At 36.4% G+C, this 22,435-nt stretch overlaps 1 long non-coding RNA gene across 1 annotated transcript in view; it reads left to right on the top strand.

Moving 5' to 3' along the window:
• Nucleotides 1-1,336: 1,336 nt before the first annotated feature.
• LOC138367720 (uncharacterized) overlaps nucleotides 1,337-22,435 on the top strand; it is a 21,594-nt gene continuing 495 nt past the window's right edge. Inside the window, exons 1-3 of the long non-coding RNA XR_011229412.1 lie at nucleotides 1,337-1,575; nucleotides 19,176-19,276; nucleotides 21,927-22,089. This is a non-coding gene — a long non-coding RNA (uncharacterized lncRNA). The remainder of the gene's footprint in view (nucleotides 1,576-19,175; nucleotides 19,277-21,926; nucleotides 22,090-22,435) is intronic.

Raw genomic sequence — 22,435 nt, 5'->3', positions numbered from 1 at the left:
AGATATTATGTACCTAACTCTGCTCTCATCTCTCTATATTATGCACTAATCTATCCCTATCTCAACTATGGTATCTGTGCATGGGGTTCAACCACTGCAAACCACCTCAAGTCCATCATCACCCAGCAAAAATCTGCTATCAGAATCATATCAAATTCTGCTTTCAGACAACACACAGCCCCCTTGTTTAACTCCCTAAACATGCTAAACATAATCTCACTCCATAAATTCTCTTGTGTCAACTACATTTACAAAACCCTGTTCTTAAATGCAAATCCTTGTCTGAAACTCTTCCTGGACAGATGTAATAGGACCCATTATCACCGCACCAGAAATAAATATCTCTGATATCCCCAGAGTTAAACTTAATCTGTGTAAACACTCTATGCAAATAAAGGGACCCAGTTTATGGAACTCACTCCCTACTGAATTGAAAAGCTGTCCAACTTTTACATCATTCAAAATCAATACTAAAAAGTACCTAATTTCATCCTCATAGTTTTCACTTTTTGCCTTAAAATTGCACTGTATCTATTGCTACCCAATCTCCCAACCTTTATGTTCCCAATTTGAACATCTTTACCATTGTGATCATTGCTGTCTTCTTATATGTGCTGCCAATCTGCTGTATGGTGTTTATAAATCTTGTTTATCTGTATCTTTTGCTACCCTGCAGTCTCCCAATCTTTATGTACTCAATCTGAACATCTTCACCATTGTGATCATTGCTGTCTTATATGTGCTGTCAATCTGCTGTATGGTGTCTATTAATCTTGTTTAAATTACTAATCAAGCTGTCAATGTAATCAATCAGAGCTTTAATATAACAATGTGCTTTAATATACTTACTAAGCTCTCTCATCTAATTTTTCTCTTGCAATGTATCTTTATCATTTATCAGTTCTGATAGAAATTACCTACTTAAAATTATCTGCTAGATTAAGGACCTGCCCGAAACGCTGTGCGTACTAGTGGCTTTACAAGAATGTAAATACTGTACTATCCAATGTATTCTCACATACCCAATGTACCTTCTTGTATATATGTAAATAAATAAATAAATAAAAGTGAATATGAAAAACTTGTTGGTCAACTCTGCGCATGTAGTGCATCCACTGTGGGAGAGCTATTTCCTTCAAAAAGTATAATCGCGTGGCTTTATGTTTAAAGAAACCATTTCAAGTACATTCTTTGATTGAAAAGCATAAATAAAAATACAAGTGTTAATTGTAAATGATCACTTATAAACAAAAATAAGAAGTAGGAAAAATGATATGTGGAACCAGACAAAAACATTGGAACGCTTAGGTGATGAGAGGGTAAACAACCGCCGCCATTTTAGCAGCACCCGCCGGTGATGTCCAGCACGAGCATTAAGGGAAAACCTTGACACAAACTGCACCTATCATAAAGAAGAAGCACCACCACTGACCGCCAAGTGCTCACATCAAGTCTAACTCTAAGAAACAAAAAACAACACTCAAGCCTTGACGCTTCTCCCAACATCCGGGGAAGAAAACCTTCACACAAACTGCACCTGTCATAAAGAACATGAAGACTCACCAGTGTCAGAAGGTATTCACCGGTGCTTCATATGTGAAAACTTACATGTTAGTGCATTTAGGTGATAAACCTCATGAGTGTCCAGAGTGTGGGAAGAGATTCAGTGTCCACAGTGTCCGAAGGGGGGGACGTTACACAAGCCGTCATGACGTCACCGTTAACAGTGACGTTACACGAGCCGTCATGACGTCACCGTTAACAGTGACGTTACACAAGCCGTCATGACGTCACCGTTAACAGTGACGTTACACGAGCCGTCATGACGTCACTGTTAACAGTGACGTTACACAAGCCGCCATGACGTCACCATTAACAGTGACGTTACACGAGCCGTCATGACGTCACCGTTAACAGTGACGCTACACAAGCGGCCATGACGTCACCGTTAACAGTGACGTTACACAAGCCGCCATGACGTCACTGTTAACAGTGACGTTACACAAGCCGCCATGACGTCACCGTTAACAGTGACGTTACACAAGCCGCCATGATGTCACCGTTAACAGTGACGTAACACAAAATTATGAGAAGGATTAAGACAGAGGACAGCTTGAGGCTTCAAGAAGACCCGGACAAGCTGCAGGAATGGTCGAACAAATGGCTGTTAGAGTTTAACCCAAGCAAATAAATAAATAATAAATAAATAAATAAATGTTTGTTTAGGTAAGGTACATACATACAAGAGATTTTACAAAGTTTGTTGGATTAATAGATAGAGCTAGTACATACAATGCCTAAAGCCACTATTACGCAAATCGTTTCGGGCAGGAAAAACATTAATGACTACAGCTTAATACTAATGGGTATAAAGAATAAAATGTGTCGAGAACAAATAAAAATTGAGGTAAAAGAGGGAGGGGACATGGCTGAAAAAGCAGCACAAATACAATTACAAATTATTACAGACAATTACATTCAAACAGCGTTGTTTTGAAAGAAAACAGACATGGGTTGACAACAGAGGGGTAAGGTAGGTTACAGGGAATTTATTAGGTAGTGCTTCGTTTTTATCTTAAACTGGTTGAGAGAGGTACAGTCTTTAACATGCTTGGGAAGGTCATTCCACATTCTGGGTCCCTTGATTTGAAGAGCATTTCTAGTTTGATTAAGTCGTACTCTAGGAATATCAAAACTGTATTTATTTCTGGTGTGGTGCTTATGGGTTCTGTTACAACCTTCAATGAAGCTTTTGAGGTCAGGATTGGCATTACAGTTCAGCGTTTTATATATGTATAATACACATGAGAGAATGTGCAGTGACTTAATATCTAACATATTCAGAGATTTGAGTAGGGGTACCGAGTGATGTCTGATGCTAGAGTTGGATATTGTCCTAATAGCAGCTTTGTGTTGAGTAATTAGAGGACGTAAATGATTTTGGGTAGTAGAACCCCAAGCACAAATACCATAGTTGAGATATGGATAAATGAGGGAGTAATAGAGAGTCACCAGGGCAGGGCGGGGTACATAATATCTGATCTTAGAAAGAATGCCAACAGTTTTTGAAACTTTTTTTGATATATTTAGAATGTGTCCCTGGAAATTCAGCTTGTGGTCAATGAGAACGCCAAAGAATTTTCCATCTAATTTGTTACAAATTTGGGTATTGTTTATTTTGAGATTTATTTGATTAGAGGATTTATTGCCAAACAGAATATAGAACGTTTTGTCAATGTTAAGGGTGAGTTTGTTGGAAGTTAGCCAAAGATGGACTTTCTTTAGCTCAGTATTACTGTGGCATTTAGAGCAAGGGGGTCAGGGCTGGAGTAAATGAAGGTTGTGTCGTCAGCAAATAGAATTGGTTTGAGGTGTTGGGAGGCATTTGGAAGGTCATTAATGTAGCTGAGAAAGAGAAGAGGGCCAAGTATGCTGCCCTGAGGAACACCAATGTTGATGGGTAGGGTGGGAGAAATTCACAGTATTATTCTCAGAATAATACTGTGAATAATACAATTATTATTCACAGAATAAAAATTATTCACAGAATAATAATACATACTGGAGCCTGTCAGTAAGATAAGATTTGAGGTATTGCAGGGAGTGTCCTCTGACTCCATAATGATGTAATTTAAGAAGAAGGTTTTGGTGGTTGACAGTGTCAAAAGCCTTACGCAGGTCCACAAATAACCCAACAGGGAACTCCTTTTTATCAAGAGCTGCGTGAATCAAGTTAATCATACTAATAAGTGCATCGTTAGTGCTTTTTTTGGGTCTGAAGCCATACTGACAAGAGCTAAGCACATTGTGTTTTGCTAGAAAAGAGTAAAGCTGCTTGTAGATTAGTTTTTCAAATATTTTTGACAAGTTAGGCAGGATTGATATAGGTCTGTAGTTGTTAACATCTGTGAGATCACCACATTTGTTGACGGGGGGGTTACTCTTGCTTTTTTTAGAATGTCTGGAAAGGTTTGGAGTTCAAGTGACTTGTTGAAGAGCAATGCAATAGCAGGGGCTAAAGATCTGGAGGCTTTTTTGTAAACTAAAGTTGGTATCTCCTCGAGGGCACTAGACTTGGTTTTAAGGGAAAGGATTATCTCATTGACATCAGTGGAATTAGTAGGCTTTAGGTACACAGACTGGATAGTTACCTGTAAGATAGTCCTTAACATCAGGACTAGAAGATGGAATATCATTTGCAAGGGATGACCCAATGGAAGAGAAGAACCTATTGAACTCAATAGCAGAATCAGAGGCTGAAAGCTGACCAGTGTTATTGGACAGGAGTGTTGGTTTGTTATTTAAAATCTTTTTTGATCCCAATATTTGTGAAATTGTGCTCCAAGTTTTCTTAATGTTGCTCTTTATTTGGGTAAATTTATCTTCATAGTATTTAGTTTTGGCTCGTCTAATTATTTTAGATACCAATAACGAGTAATTCTTTGAGAATTCTTTGGAGACGGTTCCTAACCTATACTTTTTCTCAAGATCGTGTTTTTTGTTAATGGATTTAAGTATTCCCTTTGTAAGCCAAGGATTGTTAAGCCTTTTGTTTGTGACTTGTTTTGTAAGCATAGGACAGTGGGTGCTATAAAGGCTAAGAGTTGTTTGAAGAAAAGATGTTACATTACATTATTTATTTATTTATTTATTTATTTATTTATTTATTTATTTATTTATTTATTTATATATATATACAAGAAGGTACATTGGGTTTGTGAGAATACATTGGATAGTACAGTATTTACATTCTTGTAAAGCCACTAGTACGCACAGCGTTTCGGGCAGGTCCTTAATCTAGCAGATAATTTTAAGTAGGTAATTTCAATCAGAATTGATAAATGATAAAGATACATTACAAGAGAAAAATGAGATGAGAGAGATAAGTAGGTATATTAAAGCACATTGTTATATTAAAGCTCTGATTGATTACATTGACAGCTTGATTAGTAATTTAAACAAGGTTAATAGACACCACACAGCAGATTGACAGCACATATAAGACAGCAATGATCACAATGGTAAAGATGTTCAGATTGGGTACATAAAGATTGGGAGACTGGGTAGCAAAAGATACAGATAAACAAAATTTATAAACACCGTACACATATAAGCACATATAAGAAAAATTGGCAGCACATATAAGAAAACAGCAATGATCACAATGGTAAAGATGTTCAAATTGGGAACATAAAGGTTGGGAGATTGGGTAGCAATTGATACAGTGCAATTTTAAGGCAAAAAGTGAAAAACTATGAAGATGAAATTAGGTACTTTTTAGTATTGATTTTGAATGATGTAAAAGTTGGACAGCTTTTCAATTCAGTAGGGAGTGAGTTCCATAAACTGGGTTCCTTTATTTACATAGAGTGTTTACACAGATTAAGTTTAACTCTGGGGATATCAAAGAGATATTTATTTCTGGTGTGGTGATAATGGGTACTATTACATCTGTCCAAGAAGAGTTTCAGACAAGGATTTGCATTTAAGAACAGGGTTTTGTAAATGTAGTTGACACAAGAGAATTTGTGGAGTGAGATTATGTTTAGCATGTTTAGGGAGTTAAACAAGGGGGCTGTGTGTTGTCTGAAAGCAGAATTTGATATTATTCTGATAGCAGATTTTTGCTGGGTGATGATGGACTTGAGGTGGTTTGCAGTGGTTGAACCCCATGCACAGATACCATAGTTGAGATAGGGATAGATTATTGCATAATATAGAGAGATGAGAGCAGAGTTAGGAACATAATATCTGATTTTGGAGAGTATACCAACTGTTTTAGAGACTTTCTTAGTTATGTGTTGTATGTGGGTACTGAAGTTGAGTCTCTTGTCTAGGAATATGCCAAGAAACTTTCCATCATTTTTATTGCTAATGTTTACATTGTCAATCTGAAGTTGAATTGCATTTGTAGATTTGCTTCCGAATAGGATGTAGTAGGTCTTTTCTATGTTAAGTGTTACTTTGTTGGTTGACATCCATAAGTGGACTTTTTTTAGTTCATTATTAACAACACCATTTAGTGTATGTGGGTTGGGGTTGGAGTAGATGAGGGTAGTATCATCAGCAAACAAAATAGGTTTCAGAATGTTACAGACATTAGGCAGATCATTAATGTATATAAGAAAAAGAAGAGGTCCCAAGATGCTGCCCTGTGGCACTCCAACAGTTATTGGTAGAATGGGAGAGATTATATTATTGATGGCTACACATTGGTGTCTATCACTAAGATAGGATTGGATATAGTCCAGTGAATGGCCTCGGATTCCATAATGATGGAGTTTACTTAAGAGGTAATCGTGATTAACAGTATCAAAGGCCTTTCTCAGGTCAATGAAGAGTCCAATTGGAAACTCACTTTTGTCAAGAGCTAAGTAAATTATATCAAGGAGACTAATAATTGCATCGTTGGTACTCTTTTGAGAGCGGAAGCCAAACTGACAGGGGCTAAGAATGTCGAATTTTACGATATAGGAGTAGAGCTGTTTGTAGATAATTTTTTCAAATATTTTTGATAGTATGGGTAGGTTCGATATTGGTCTATAGTTGTTTATGTCTGACGGATTACCTCCTTTATGAACTGGCGTTACTCTTCCTTTTTTAAGGATATCAGGGAAGGTATGACACTCAAGGGATTTGTTGAACAGCAGAGCTACAGGTGGCGCAATGTCATGGGAGGCGCTCTTGTATACAATGGATGGGATTTCACTGATGTTCCCAGCTTTGGTTTTTAGTGAGTGTATGATGGACACAACATCTGACGGGCTGACTGGTGAGAGGAGAAGAGAGTTTGGATAGCTGCCTGAGAGATATGTGTTGATATGTGTCTGAGTCTGTGGGATTTTACTTGCAAGGTTAGCACCAATCGATGAAAAGAAGCTATTAAATTCATTCGCCATTTCTAAGTCAGATGACAGTGTAAGGCCATCCTTAGAGAGTGTTATCTGGTTGTGGGAGTGTTGTTTAGTTCCCAGGATGTTAGAGATGGTATTCCATGTGCTTTTCATGTTGCCTTTTTCTTCTTTGAATCTAGTCTCATAATATGAAAGTTTTGCTTTTCTTATGATACTGGTTAGCACTGACGAGTACCTTTTAACTACTTCCATTGAAACTAGGCCACTCCTAAATTTCTTTTCGTATTCATGTTTTTTGTTGATTAATTTAATTATGCCACTTGTGAGCCACGGGTTATTTTTTCTTTTATCAGTTACTTGTTTGGTAAAGAGGGGACAGTGAGTGTTGTAGAGGCTTAGAGTTTTGGAGAGAAAGAGGTTAGTTTATGAGTTTATATCCTGTGAATTATTAAATTCAGATTCCCAGTTAATATTGTGGAGTGCATTAGAGAGATTGCCTAAAGCTGATTCACTATGTAGCCTGAATGAAAGTTTTTTGGTTTCTGGTGGTGATGTGTCAATGTTTGCTGTGAGGAAAGTAGGATAGTGGTCAGTTGTTCTGTCATAAATTACCCCAGATGTAAGGGGAGCTGTTATATTAGTCCATAGGTGATCCAGGGTAGTGGCAGATGCTTGAGTGACTCGGGTGGGCTTGGTGATTGTGGGGATTAGCATACAGGAGTGCATCCTGTTACGGAAATAGTCAACTTGAGGGTTGTTTTGAAGACCCAGGTCAATATTGAAATCACCTCCCAGAATGATGTGATTTTTGTTGAGATTGTTATTTATGATAAGATTCCTTACATTGTCAGAGAATAAAGCTATGTTGGTATTAGGAAATCTATAGATGGCACCGATTATCAGGGAGGATTTAAGGGATTTACTGGAGAACTTGGCAAAGGTATATTCACAATAGTCGTCTCTATCACTAATGACACTATTGCAAGTGAAGGTATCTTTGTAATATATTGCTGTACCGCCACCTTTTTTATTAGGCCTGCAGTTATGAATGGCTTTATAACCTGCTAAATTGTAGAGTTGGGTATAGTCATTACTTAGCCAAGTTTCTGTTAAAATGATGAAAGATAATTTAATACCTAGTGCTGTAAGAAGTACATTTATATCATCAAAATGTTTACCAAGTGACCTAACATTTTGGTTGTAAACTGATAAGCAGGTGCTATTTAGGAGTTTGTTTTTTGCAAGATTTGCTGTGTAATACCTGCAATAATGATGATCAATGTGCTGATATGTGTGGATATGGGACAGAAGATTTCGATCTGGATCAATATCAGTAAGCATATAGATAAGATAATGTCACGATACAATAAGATAAGCAATTTCAGGAACAGATGAAAACTAAATCTGCTGTAAAATAGAAAGTTATAGTAGCAAAACACAGCAATATAATAATATAACAATACAATAAGAACTTACAAAGTATTGAGTCTGCTAAAATTAGAGAATAATTATGGCAAAACACAACAATAAATGCAAGTAAACAAAAGAATTGAAACAATTAGAGGTAGAATAAAAGTCACTAGATAGCCATGGAGGATACACAAGTTTGGTGGAGAGAACAAAAAATCAGTAGAGACTGTCAGGATGAATATATATAAAAAAAAAATTGACAAATGATAATTGTAAAGTAAAATAATCTTAAAGATAATAAATTTTAATTAGCTTAGTTTTAACCTATAATTAGAATGAACTTAATTAAAAGAACAAAATGAGATTAATAATTGATTTCAATAAATGACATAGATCAATGCAATTAAATTTACAATTTAAATGGAATAGGGTAAGATTAGATTTAAGAGTAAAATTTTACAATGAAACTGAGGTAGATGCTTGCATAAGTGCATGGAGACTTGATGGATTATTTAGGAAATTATATGAATGAGAGAACATTAGGTAAATGGTAAGGCAGAGACAGCACCTTAGACAAAGTTAGATTAAGTTAGGTTAGGCTCAGGCACTGAAAGAGTTATTTTACATTACATTTTACATTATTTTACATTACATATACATTTTCAAAGACTATAGTCTTTGAAAATGTAATAAGTTTTACGAAATGCGCTCAGACTAGATATAAAAATGAATTTTGGAGAATTGATTTTTGAATTACCACCAACAGTGAAAAGAAATGTACGAAAGATTGAGAACATTCGTGTTAGAATTATTAATCTTACTTTTTCGGTCATATTTAATAATATATGTCTACAGGAAAGACAGCTACCAAAATATACTAATATATATATATATATATATATATATATATATATATATATATATATATATATATATATATATATATGTATGTATGTATATATATATATATATATATATATATATATATATATATATATATATATATATATATATATATATATATATATATATATATATATATATATATATATATATATATATATTCTTAGCATCAGGGCTTAATTGAAATAGGAGTTCTCCAAAACTCATTTTCGTACTTTTAAGGTGAAGAAAAGAAGTGATTTACTATAGAGTGTATTACACTTATTTGTATAATTTGCACGACGTTTCGAACCTCCATGGTTCATTCTCAAGTGAACAGATCTTACATTACTAGTTGAATTTATACCCGCATTAGGTCAGGTGATAATACAATGAAGGTGAAAACATGGGGGGATACATAAGGGATAAACATAGGGGCTGCAGAAGGCTTATTGGCCCATACGAGGCATCTCCTATCCAAACACAAAGATTAATCCAGTGTAATTGGCCTGTTATGTTGGACATTGTCTTCTGTGTTGGCATCGATATGTTCTTGTCTTGTCCTTACTCTCATGGTGGGTAGAGTAAATAGTTCCGTGATTTGGGTGTTCATGGTAGGTCGCTCTATTCTTATGTGAATTGCCTCAAGAATTTGTAATCTTCTTGAATCTTGGGTTTTGTCTATTATGCAAGTATTCTTGTTCAACATTTCTCTTGTTAGAGTAATGTCATGGGCTTGTCTCATGTGATTCCTAGGGGCACCAGATTGAAGATGGCATGTCAAACGCCTCGTCAGCTTGGTCGACGTCATACCTATGTACTTACATTGAAGGTTACATCCTTCGTGGGGGCAAGTGTACATGTATACAACGCTTGACTGCTGTAGAGGGTTCTCCGTCGGCTTCGGGCTGTTTTTGATAAGGAGTTCGGAAGTCTTCTTGGTTTTGTAGAATATTATCAGGTTTATGTTTTGGTTAGGAGTAGTGCTTTTTACTCCTTTACGGATTATTTCTTTCATTATTCTTTCCTCTTTTATATGTTCACTGTGCATGGTTGATTTGTAATATAATTTTATTGGGGGTGTTGTGGTTTCTGTTCTAGGTTCTGAACTATACCAACGGTCCAAGTGTCTTCTTATAGCAGCGTTTATTTCCGCGTTGCTATATCCGTTGTTCACCAATACCTGAGTTACTCTTTCAAACTCTCTACTCACGTTACTCCATACAGAGCAGTGGGTAAGCGCTCGACGAATATAAGCATTGAGAACACTGGCTTTGTATCTTTGGGGGCACTCACTTCTACCGTTCAGGCATAATCCTATGTTGGTGGGCTTGGTATATACGTTGGTACTTAAAGAGGTTCCTGTTTTTGTTATTAGTACATCCAAGAATGGCAGACTGTTATTTTCACTATTTTCATGTGTAAATCGGAGTACTGACTCTCTCTCTAGGTGTCTTTTTAGGTCAATTAGTTCATCTGAGTCTTTTACTATTACGAATATGTCATCTACATAACGGCAGTATACAGTTGGTTTTTGTCTGCTAATGTATTTACAAATAGACGGAGTAGCAATGGGCTCCCCCTTAGGAGTTTTATTTGCTAATTTTTATATGGGAACCATCGAAGATAGGGTCTTCAGTAGCAGACAAAAACCAACTGTATACTGCCGTTATGTAGATGACATATTCGTAATAGTAAAAGACTCAGATGAACTAATTGACCTAAAAAGACACCTAGAGAGAGAGTCAGTACTCCGATTTACACATGAAAATAGTGAAAATAACAGTCTGCCATTCTTGGATGTACTAATAACAAAAACAGGAACCTCTTTAAGTACCAACGTATATACCAAGCCCACCAACATAGGATTATGCCTGAACGGTAGAAGTGAGTGCCCCCAAAGATACAAAGCCAGTGTTCTCAATGCTTATATTCGTCGAGCGCTTACCCACTGCTCTGAATGGAGCAACGTGAGTAGAGAGTTTGAAAGAGTAACTCAGGTATTGGTGAACAACGGATATAGCAACGCGGAAATAAACGCTGCTATAAAAAGACACTTGGACCGTTGGTATAGTTCAGAACCTAGAACAGAAACCACAACACCCCCAATAAAATTATATTACAAATCAACCATGCACAGTGAACATATAAAAGAGGAAAGAATAATGAAAGAAATAATCCGTAAAGGAGTAAAAAGCGCTACTCCTAACCAAAACATAAACCTGATAATATTCTACAAAACCAAGAAGACTTCCGAACTCCTTATCAAAAACAGCCCGAAGCCGACGGAGAACCCTCTACAGCAGTCAAGCGTTGTATACATGTACACTTGCCCCCACGAAGGATGTAACCTTCAATGTAAGTACATAGGTATGACGTCGACCAAGCTGACGAGGCGTTTGACATGCCATCTTCAATCTGGTGCCCCTAGGAATCACATGAGACAAGCCCATGACATTACTCTAACAAGAGAAATGTTGAACAAGAATACTTGCATAATAGACAAAACCCAAGATTCAAGAAGATTACAAATTCTTGAGGCAATTCACATAAGAATAGAGCGACCTACCATGAACACCCAAATCACGGAACTATTTACTCTACCCACCATGAGAGTAAGGACAAGACAAGAACATATCGATGCCAACACAGAAGACAATGTCCAACATAACAGGCCAATTACACTGGATTAATCTTTGTGTTTGGATAGGAGATGCCTCGTATGGGCCAATAAGCCTTCTGCAGCCCCTATGTTTATCCCTTATGTATCCCCCCATGTTTTCACCTTCATTGTATTATCACCTGACCTAATGCGGGTATAAATTCAACTAGTAATGTAAGATCTGTTCACTTGAGAATGAACCATGGAGGTTCGAAACGTCGTGCAAATTATACAAATAAGTGTAATACACTCTATAGTAAATCACTTCTTTTCTTCACCTTAAAAGTACGAAAATGAGTTTTGGAGAACTCCTATTTCAATTAAGCCCTGATGCTAAGAAAATAGTTAGAGGGATAGAAGCCCTAAACCAGAAAATAATTAATACAGAATATGCGGTCATATTCAATGAAACATGTTTGAAAGAAAACCTGCTGCCAGTATACACCAATATATATATATATATATATATATATATATATATATATATATATATATATATATATATATATATATATATATATAATGTATATATATATATATATATATATATATATATATATAATGTATATATATATATATATATATATATATATATATATATATATATATATATATATATATATATATATATATATATATATGTCGTACCTAGTAGCCAGAACTCACTTCTCAGCCTACTATGCAAGGCCCGATTTGCCTAATAAGCCTAGTTTTCATGAATTAATGTTTTTTCGACAACCTAGCCTACCTAACCTAACCTAACCTAACGTTTTCGGCTACCTAACCTAACCTAACCTATAAAGATAGGTTAGGTTAGGTTAGGTAGGGTTGGTTAGGTTCGGTCATATATCTACGTTAATTTTAACTCCAATAAAAAAAAAATGACCTCATACATAATGAAATGGGTAGCTTTATCATTTCATAAGAAAAAAATTAGAGAAAATATATTAATTTAGTAAAACTTGGCTTATTAGGCAAATCGGGCCTCGCATAGTAGGCTGAGAAGTGAGTTCTGGCTACTAGGTACGACATATATATATATAATGTATATATATATATATATATATATATATATATATGTCGTACCTAGTAGCCAGAACGCACTTCTCAGCCTACTATGCAAGGCCCGATTTGCCTAATAAGCCAAGTTTTCATGAAATAATATATTTTCTCTAATTTTTTTCTTATGAAATGATAAAGCTACCCATTTCATTATGTATGAGATCAATTTTTTTTTATTGGAGTTAAAATTAACGTAGATATATGACCGAACCTAACCAACCCTACCTAACCTAACCTAACCAATCTTTATAGGTTAGGTTTGGTTAGGTAGCCGAAAAAGTTAGGTTAGGTTAGGTTAGGTAGGTTAGGTAGTCGAAAAACAATTAATTCATGAAAACTTGGCTTATTAGGCAAATCGGGCCTTGCATAGTAGGCTGAGAAGTGCGTTCTGGCTACTAGGTACGACATATATATATATATATATATATATATATATATATATATATATATATATATATATATATATATATATATATATATATATATATATACATTTTCAAAGACTATAGTCTTTGAAAATGTAATAAGTTTTACGAAACGCGCTCAAGTGTCGCGTCAGACTAGAAATAAAAATGAATTTTGGAGAATTGATTTTTGAATTACCACCAACAGTGAAAAGAAATGTACGAAAGATTGAGAAAATTCGTGTTAGAATTATTAATCTTACTTTTTCGGTCATATTTAAATATATATATATATATATATATATATATATATATATATATATATATATATATATATATATATATATATATATATATGTCGTACCTAGTAGCCAGAATGCACTTCTCGGCCTACTATGCAGGGCCCGATTTGCCTAATAAGCCAAATTTTCCCGAATTAATATATTTGCTCTAATTTTTTTCTTTTGAAACGATAAAGCTACCCATTTCATTACGTATGAGGTCAAATTTTTTTTATTGGAGTTAAAATTAACGTAGATATATGACCGAACCTAACCAACCCTACCTAACCTAACCTAACCTATCTTTATAGGTTAGATTAGGTTAGGTAGCCAAAAAAGTTAGGTTAGGTTAGGTTAGGTAGTCGAAAAACAATTAATTCATGAAAACTTGGCTTATTAGGCAAATCTAGCCTTGCATAGTAGGCTGAGAAGTGCGTTCTGGGTACTAGGTACGACATATATATATATATATATATATATATATATATATATATATATATATATATATATATATATATATATATATATATCCCAGCAAACACAGAACGTTTGTGGACGTTTTTAAATGGTTCCACAAAGGTAATACTATAACTTTTGACATAAATACGTATATCTGACATTCTTAAAACCAAAGGATATAACTAAAAACATATATTCTTATGACACAGTTTTTTAAGATTTATGTAAAAATTTAAAAATAATAGTAAATGCTATGGTATTATAATGTTTTCATGCTTTATATTTAAGAATAAATAATTTTCAGTCAACATTTAGTTTTTTTTGTTTACTTTCTGTAAAGCTATCCAATTTACGTTCTTATAACATAAATATAACATTTATATGACGTCAGTATAACGTTATTTACACGACATCATTACGTTATTATGATGTTATATTAACGTATAATTCCTGTATGAAAACCAGAATATATATTGAACTTTATGTTTTAAACATTGTAAAGTTATCATAAAACTTGGAATAAGACGGTAAGCATGCTTTACTTATGAAAATATACAAACAAATCAACAAAAACATTTTAACATAAAAAACATAAACATAACATAAATTAATTGCATGCATGGGAGTTAACTGGAACTCTGTAATATTGCATACATGAACCTTAAGGTACAAACCCAGTGTATTTTCTCATGCAGTTCTTTCCTAAATCTAAATTTTTCCAATTTTTACACTTTGTTTCGAGTTCTGTCTTGTGTTGCTACTTTTAATACCCCATTAATGTCCCCTTTGTTATGTCCATTCATCCCATTGTGCACCTCTACCATATGTCACTCCTAATTCTTTGCTTTTCTAGAGAATGTAATATAAGCTTTGACAATCTTTCTTCATATGACAGGTTAACAGGTAGAACAAAGATTACCATTTATATATGGATAACTATTATAAGTCGGTTTGAATGAGTGAATTGCTGCTTGAAGATAGGTATATACACGTGTGGTACTATCAGATTGCATCGTGGTGAGCCTAAAACCCTTCAGATCCAAGCAAAGGGTAAAATGCCAGCAGATACAATTGCGAACACATTGATACCAAAATGAAAGACATATGACGAGAATTGAGGTAACCAAAGTGAAAAGTGTGTTCACATTACATTGCACTAGAGTGCTCCCAGGTTACTTTCTCTCACTTTCTCTGTTTTGTGTGGATGGTCCGCCGTGCTTTCATCACGTCAGCGGGTGGAGCACGCTGCTGTTTTTGACATTTCATGCATAAATTCCGGTTGGAAATTCTATTGCGAACACATTGATACCAAAATGAAAGACCTAGGATGACAATTGAGGTGACCAGAATGAAAAGAGTGTATACATTTTATCGCTCTTGCGCGCTCCCTGGTAACACGCTCTCGCTTTCTCTGTTTGTTGCGGATGGTAAGCCGGGCTTTTGGAGTTTATATGCCTTTAGTCCTGTAGAGAATTCTATTGCGAACACATTGATGCTAAATTGAAAAACCCAGGATGAGAATTGAGGTAACAAAGTTGAAAAGGGTATACACTTTTCAGTATTATCACGCTCAGCTTTCTTTTTCTGGTACCCTTGGCCTACATTCATCTTGTCGGCGGGTGGAGCGCGCTGCTGTCTTTGACATTATATTCACATAGTTCTGTTGGGAATTCTATTGCGAACGCATTGATACCAAAATGAAAGACATAGGACGAGAATTAAGGTGACAAAGTTGAAAAGAGTATACACTTTTCAGTATTTCCGCACACTACCAGGGAATGTCCAAAAAAAAAATGGAGAGAGTGGAGGGGTAACTTGCCCAAAACGCGAAATTGTTTGGGGAGATTAACTTTCGTTCAATACTATTATGCAAGAGGAGCGACACATCTATGGTTCATCCAATAAAATCAGCAGACTTCTAGATGTTACTACTGCTCGGCTTAGACTCGGTTACAAGTATTTCTGGGAATTCTCATTATCTGCCGATGTAGACCTGACCAAATGTTAACTGTCAACAAAATTATTCGCACACCCTCCGTCACTATGTGATAGTGAATTCAGAGACAATTTTATAACCAATGTACCAACGATGTGTCAATATTTCATTCAAAAGTATCTGGTACCAGAAATTTTAGCCAAATATCCCCAGTTTGCTAACTGTAAGTAGTAACAAAGTGATTGTAACCTATCCACCGCTGCCCACTGGATGAGGGGCGGTGTGCAGGACAAACATATCAATTGTGACACTAGCTCTCCACATATGTCAGTTGCTTAATTTAGAAACTGTACTTGTGATCGATCTCGAACCCATTGTTGATGTGACGACTTATACTGAATTTTGTAACTAGCTCATCAAGATTGTAACTTGCTTAGCTAAATGAATTGTGGGGTTCAGTCCCTGAGCCCATTATGTGCCTCTGCAACCCTTTCCCCTACCGCCCACAAGATGGGTATGGGGAGTATAATAAATGAACTAAACTAACTTTAAGGCATCCTGAAAGAAAGCTTGGAGGGCTTGAAAAATTGCAGAACGAAGCCGTGAGGATAATCCTTGGGTGCCCTCGTACCACAAAGATACTTATTATGAGAAAGGAACTTAATATTCCGAGCGTTGTTTATCGTGTTACTGAAAATAACTGTCAAATTGGTATAAAAATGCTTAGGCTAGCTCATCCTAACCCTTGCACAGAAGCCCTCCAGAATTTCTTTATTGAATGTTGAAAACAACCCTCAAGTTGACTATTTCCGTAGCAGCATGCACTCCTGTATGCTAATCCCCACAATCACCAAGCCCACCCGAGTCACTCAAACATCTGCCACTACCCTGGATCACCTTTGGACTAATATAACAGCTCCCCTTACATCTGGGGTAATTTATGACAGAACAACTGACCACTATCCTACTTTCCATCATAGCAAACATTGACACATCACCACCAGAAACCAAAAAACTTTCATTCAGGCTACATAGTGAATCAGCTTTAGGCAATCTCTCTAATGCACTTCACAATATTAACTGGGAATCTGAATTTAATAATTCACAGGATATAAACTCATCAACTAACCTCTTTCTCTACAAAACTCTAAGCCTCTACAACACTCACTGTCCCCTCCTTACCAAACAAGTAACTGATAAAAGAAAAAATAACCCGTGGCTCACAAGTGGCATAATTAAATCAATCAACAAAAAACATGAATACGAAAACAAATTTAGGAGTGGCCTAATTCCAATGAAAGTAGTTAAAAGGTACTCGTCAGTGCTTACCAGTATCATAAGAAAAGCAAAACTTTCATACTATGAGACTAGATTCAAAGAAGCAAAAGGCAACATGAAAAGCACATGGAATACCATCTCTAACATCCTGGGAACTAAACAACACTCCCACAACCAGATAACACTCTCTAAGGATGGCCTTACACTGTCATCTGACTTAGAAATGGCGAATGAATTTAATAGCTTCTTTTCATCGATTGGTGCTAACCTTGCAAGTAAAATCCCACAGACTCAGACACATATCAACACATATCTCTCAGGCAGCTATCCAAACTCTCTTCTCCTCTCACCAGTCAGCCCGTCAGATGTTGTGTCCATCATACATTCACTAAAAACCAAAGCTGGGAACATCAGTGAAATCCCATCCATTGTATACAAGAGCGCCTCCCATGTGCCCTTGCACCACCTATAGCTCTGCTGTTCAACAAATCCCTTGAGTGTCATACCTTCCCTGATATCCTTAAAAACGCAAGAGTAACGCCAGTTCATAAAGGAGGTAGTGGATTATGTTGCATCTCTGCTTGCCTTGATGACTGAAAGAAAGCTTAAAGGGCTTGAAAACTTGCAGAACGAAGCCTTGAAGATAATCCTTGGATGTCCCTAGTACCACAAAGATACTTAACATGAGGAAGGAACTTAATATTAACTTAATAATAGAATATGAGTGCATATTCTACTGCATTACTATTTGTAATGATCCTCATATTGTGCTTCAGTAATCCAATGTATAACCCTGAGATGTTTTCCTAATTGTACTTAGGATTCCTTGTTCATTATTGTGTATTGTTCTGATCTGCTTTTGTGTCGAAAATTCTTGCATCGTACCTGTAAACAATTTTTTGACAATTTTACTGTAATTATCCTACTTAAAATCATCTGTACTTGTAAAGTAAAGCTGTAATGTACCTGTTAAACACTTTTTATCAATTTTACATTTAATTATTTCTCTAAAACTCTGTTTAAGAATTTGCTCAAAGATTAGTTTAAGGACTTGCCCGAAACTCTATATATGCAAGCTAGTGGTTTTACAAGATTATAATTCTAACTTAAGCTCTATGTTGTCTCTTAACCCTCAATGTACGTTCTTGTATATATATAAATAAATAAAATAAATAAATAACGAGGGATCGAGGCATTAATGCGCAGTACGTGCTTCCCTCATCTGTGACGTCACAGCGCCATCTGACGACAGCATAAACACAGGCGGCCATTTTATGTTCCACCAAGATTAAAAAAAAAAAATAATTTTGCCCCGAGGGGCGAGTTTATTGGGCAGCGCCCAATGTGTTCGCAATAGAATGTTCTACAAGAACATGTATAAAATAAGTGACACAGAGATTATTGATGTGTGTATTTGTGTGGGTGATTATAAATATGCATGTGTATGTATATATGTATACGTATATATATATATATATATATATATGTACATGTATGTATGAGAGTGTGTACATGTATATATAACATTAATAATTTTGTAACTAGCGTCAAAAATTGTTATTTGCTTAGCTAAACAAACTAGAGAGTTCAGTTCCTGAACCCATTATGTGCCTCTGTAATCCTTTACACCACCGCCCACGGGATGGGTATGGGGTGCATAATAAAGAAAGAAATTGAAATAATAAGGGTATGAAATGTATCAACATAAAACATTAATGTTAATGGCCATCAGGTAAAATCAGGTTATTATTTGTAAAGAAATTAAATGAGTTAAACTAAATACGAACTTAATATGTTTTGCTAACGCAAAAATATATTCCCGAGGTATTGTAATTGCAAATAAATATTTAATACAATTATTTGTATCATTTTTTTTATTTTAGATTTCCGTATTGCTTGATAATATATAATATCGTTTAGATAATGCTAGCGCTGGACATTCTTTAGGCTCGTTGCATGTTGTGGTAGTCGCCGCCATTTTAAAACCGTGTCGAGAGGGACTGCTGCTGGCTTATCCACAAAATCCTGCTGCATCTTCAATAGTTAAGGTAACTGTTTTCTTTTATTTGCTCTTAGACATGTGTAGTATATTTATAAGCTTGTGGTGGTAGGCTGGATGGTGTGTTGATGGCCCTGGCTGGAGGTGTGTTGATGGTGGTGTTGTGTTGATGGCCCTGAAGGTGTGTTGGTGGCCCTGGCTGGAGGTGTGTTGGTGGCCCTGGCTGGAGGTGTGTTGGTGGCCCTGGCTGGAGGTGTGTTGGTGGCCCTGGCTGGAGGTGTGTTGGTGGCCCTGGCTGGAGGTGTGTTGGTGGCCCTGGCTGGAGGTGTGTTGGTGGCCCTGGCTGGAGGTGTGTTGGTGGTGGTGTTGTGTTGATGGCCCTGGAGGCGTGTTGATGGCCCTGGCTGGAGGTGTGTTGGTGGCCCTGGCTGGAGGTGTGTTGGTGGCCCTGGCTGGAGGTGTGTTGGTGGCCCTGGCTGGAGGTGTGTTGGTGGTGGTGTTGTGTTGATGGCCCTGGAGGCGTGTTGATGGCCCTGGCTGGAGGTGTGTGGTGGCCCTGGCTGGAGGTGTGTTGGTGGCCCTGGCTGGAGGTGTGTTGATGGCCCTGGCTGGAGGTGTGTTGGTGGCCCTGGCTGGAGGTGTGTTGGTGGCCCTGGCTGGAGGTGTGTTGATGGTGGTGTTGTGTTGATGGCCCTGGAGGCGTGTTGATGGCCCTGGAGGTGTGTTGGTGGCCCTAGCTGGAGGTGTGTTGATGGCCCTGGAGGTGTGTTGGTGGCCCTAGCTGGAGGTGTGTTGATGGCCCTATATATACATATATATATATATATATATATATATATATATATATATATATATATATATATATATATATATATATATATATATATATATATATATATTATGAATATCAGAGGTCCCAGGACAATTATTGTGCATGTGTAGTATGTATATTTATGTAGTATATTTGGCATATTTAATGGCATTTAGTTAATGCCACTTAGTGGCATGTCTCTGCACCGTTTCCAGTTTGTTGATATGCTTTCTAAGATATGGGCACCATACAACTGCTGCATACTCCAACTTTGGTGTAACAAAAATTGTGAACAATTTCAAAATTTCTGTTGAAGAAATCCTGTTTCCTAGGTCTGCATCTGTTTTGGTATAACACCTCCTTTTTTACTAGGCCTGCAATTATGAATGCCTTTATAACCAGCTAAGTTGTAGAGTTGGGTATAGTCTTTACTTAGCCAAGTTTCTGTTAAAATGAGGGTCCGTCTAATTACCACAAGCTACCACAAGCTACACAAGCTTCACAAAGCTTCCTGGCAATACGTTAGTAATGAATAAATATAATAGGTTAGGTTGACCTAACTTAACCTAACCGACGCTTGGATCGTCGACTTGATTTGGCGTCACCAGCTTTTTATTTTCGTCTAATTTCTTTATAAAAAGATCCTTTTTCAGATTAAAATTATGTTTTTTCGTGTTGTACATTCAGCACCAACATTATAATGAGTAAATATATCATATTTATTCATTACTAACGTATTGCCAGGAAGCTGAGTGGGTAGGTCTCGATAAATTTCCTGGTATAATATTATTGTTTGCTATTCTCCATCTTAGACTAGGCAAGTTGAAGTCACCTAGGAAGATAATATGAGGTATCGAGTTCTCCATTTTGTTTATCTGTTCTGTGAATTCCTCGGCCGTTGCATCTGGCGGTTTGTATATTAGAATAATCACTAAATTTATTTTCTCTATTTTTAATCCCAATACCTCTACCACCTCATTTGTAATGTTAAGGAGCTCCGAGCATACAAGGTCTTCCATAGTATACAGACCCACTCCTCCATGTGACCTAATTTTCCTATCACAGTTGTGTACTTTTCGAGACTACATTTCAAATATTCCCTAACATACATGGCTTCTCCCCCCTCTTTGTGTAAAATAGTTTAAATCCATTTATGGGACATTCAGCAAATAGTTCTCTATTTTTTACATTCATCAATGTTTCGGTACGTGCAATAGTATGTATTGTTTCATTGCAGATAACAGCATTTAAATTTTTTTTGTTTCTTAGACTTCTTAGACTGGGGGGGCCTCGTAGCCTGGTGGATAGCGCGCAGGACTCTTAATTCTGTGGCGCGGGTTCGATTCCCGCACGAGGCAGAAACAAATGGGCAAAGTTTCTTTCACCCTAAATGCCCCTGTTACCTAGCAGTAAATAGGTACCTGGGAGTTAGTCAGCTGTCACGGGCTGCTTCCTGGGGGGGGAGACCTGGTCGAGGACCGGGCCGCGGGGACACTAGAAAAAGCCCCGAAATCATCTCAAGATAACCTCAAGATAACTTAGACTCGTACTACCAAGTTGCTGTTGGCAATTGGATAATTTTTTTATGAAGTCATTTGTTATTTTTTCCCCTACTTTAGTAATTTATGCTTTTGATCTCAATTAGTTTTATATCCTAGCTTTTTAATTTTTTCCCCTTATATATTGCCATCTTATCTGTCTGCTTTACATGGCTTAAGCAGAGTCATGTCTGCTTAAGCCTTTGTTATTTTACTAATTTACCTGTTTTAATTATTATTTGTTTTCAAAGTTTAGTTTACCCCATTTTATTTGCTTTTTGCAGTACAATACTTTACTAATAATCTTGTAATAGTAATTGGTAATGTAGCACTTGGCCTTTCTCCTTCAGAATGTATGCACACATTATAGAAAGAAGAAGAGAATACCACACAAGATGGCAGCGTATGTCACGGGCCAAAAAGCGACGCCTAAAAGAACAGGTAAACCTCGAAGTCTTTCAGAGGTTGATAGATGGAAAGCGACTGAATACAGGCAACTCCTTCTCTACAACGGTAAGATTGTACTGAAGGGAATCTTACCCAAAGAATTATATGACCATTTCCTGACTCTGAGTGTAGCCATTTCTATTCTTGTATCACCTAAATTGATTCAGTTAAATTACAGCCAATATGCACATGATCTTTTGCTGTACTTTGTGTTAAAGGCTCGTGAGCTGTATGGTAAGGATTTTTTAGTGTACAGTGTACACTGCCTAACACACATATCCTCTGATGCCAAAGAGTTTGGTAGTTTGGACAGATGTTCAGCATTTCCATTTGAAAATTACCTGCAGCAGGTTAAGAATATGGTTCGATCAAGTAAAAACCCTCTTGTTCAAGGAGGATTTAAGGGATTTAC

Source organism: Procambarus clarkii, chromosome 23 (assembly GCF_040958095.1).
Source record: "Procambarus clarkii isolate CNS0578487 chromosome 23, FALCON_Pclarkii_2.0, whole genome shotgun sequence".
Classification (NCBI taxonomy): domain Eukaryota; kingdom Metazoa; phylum Arthropoda; class Malacostraca; order Decapoda; family Cambaridae; genus Procambarus; species Procambarus clarkii.
This window is presented reverse-complemented; position numbering and strand designations above follow the sequence as displayed.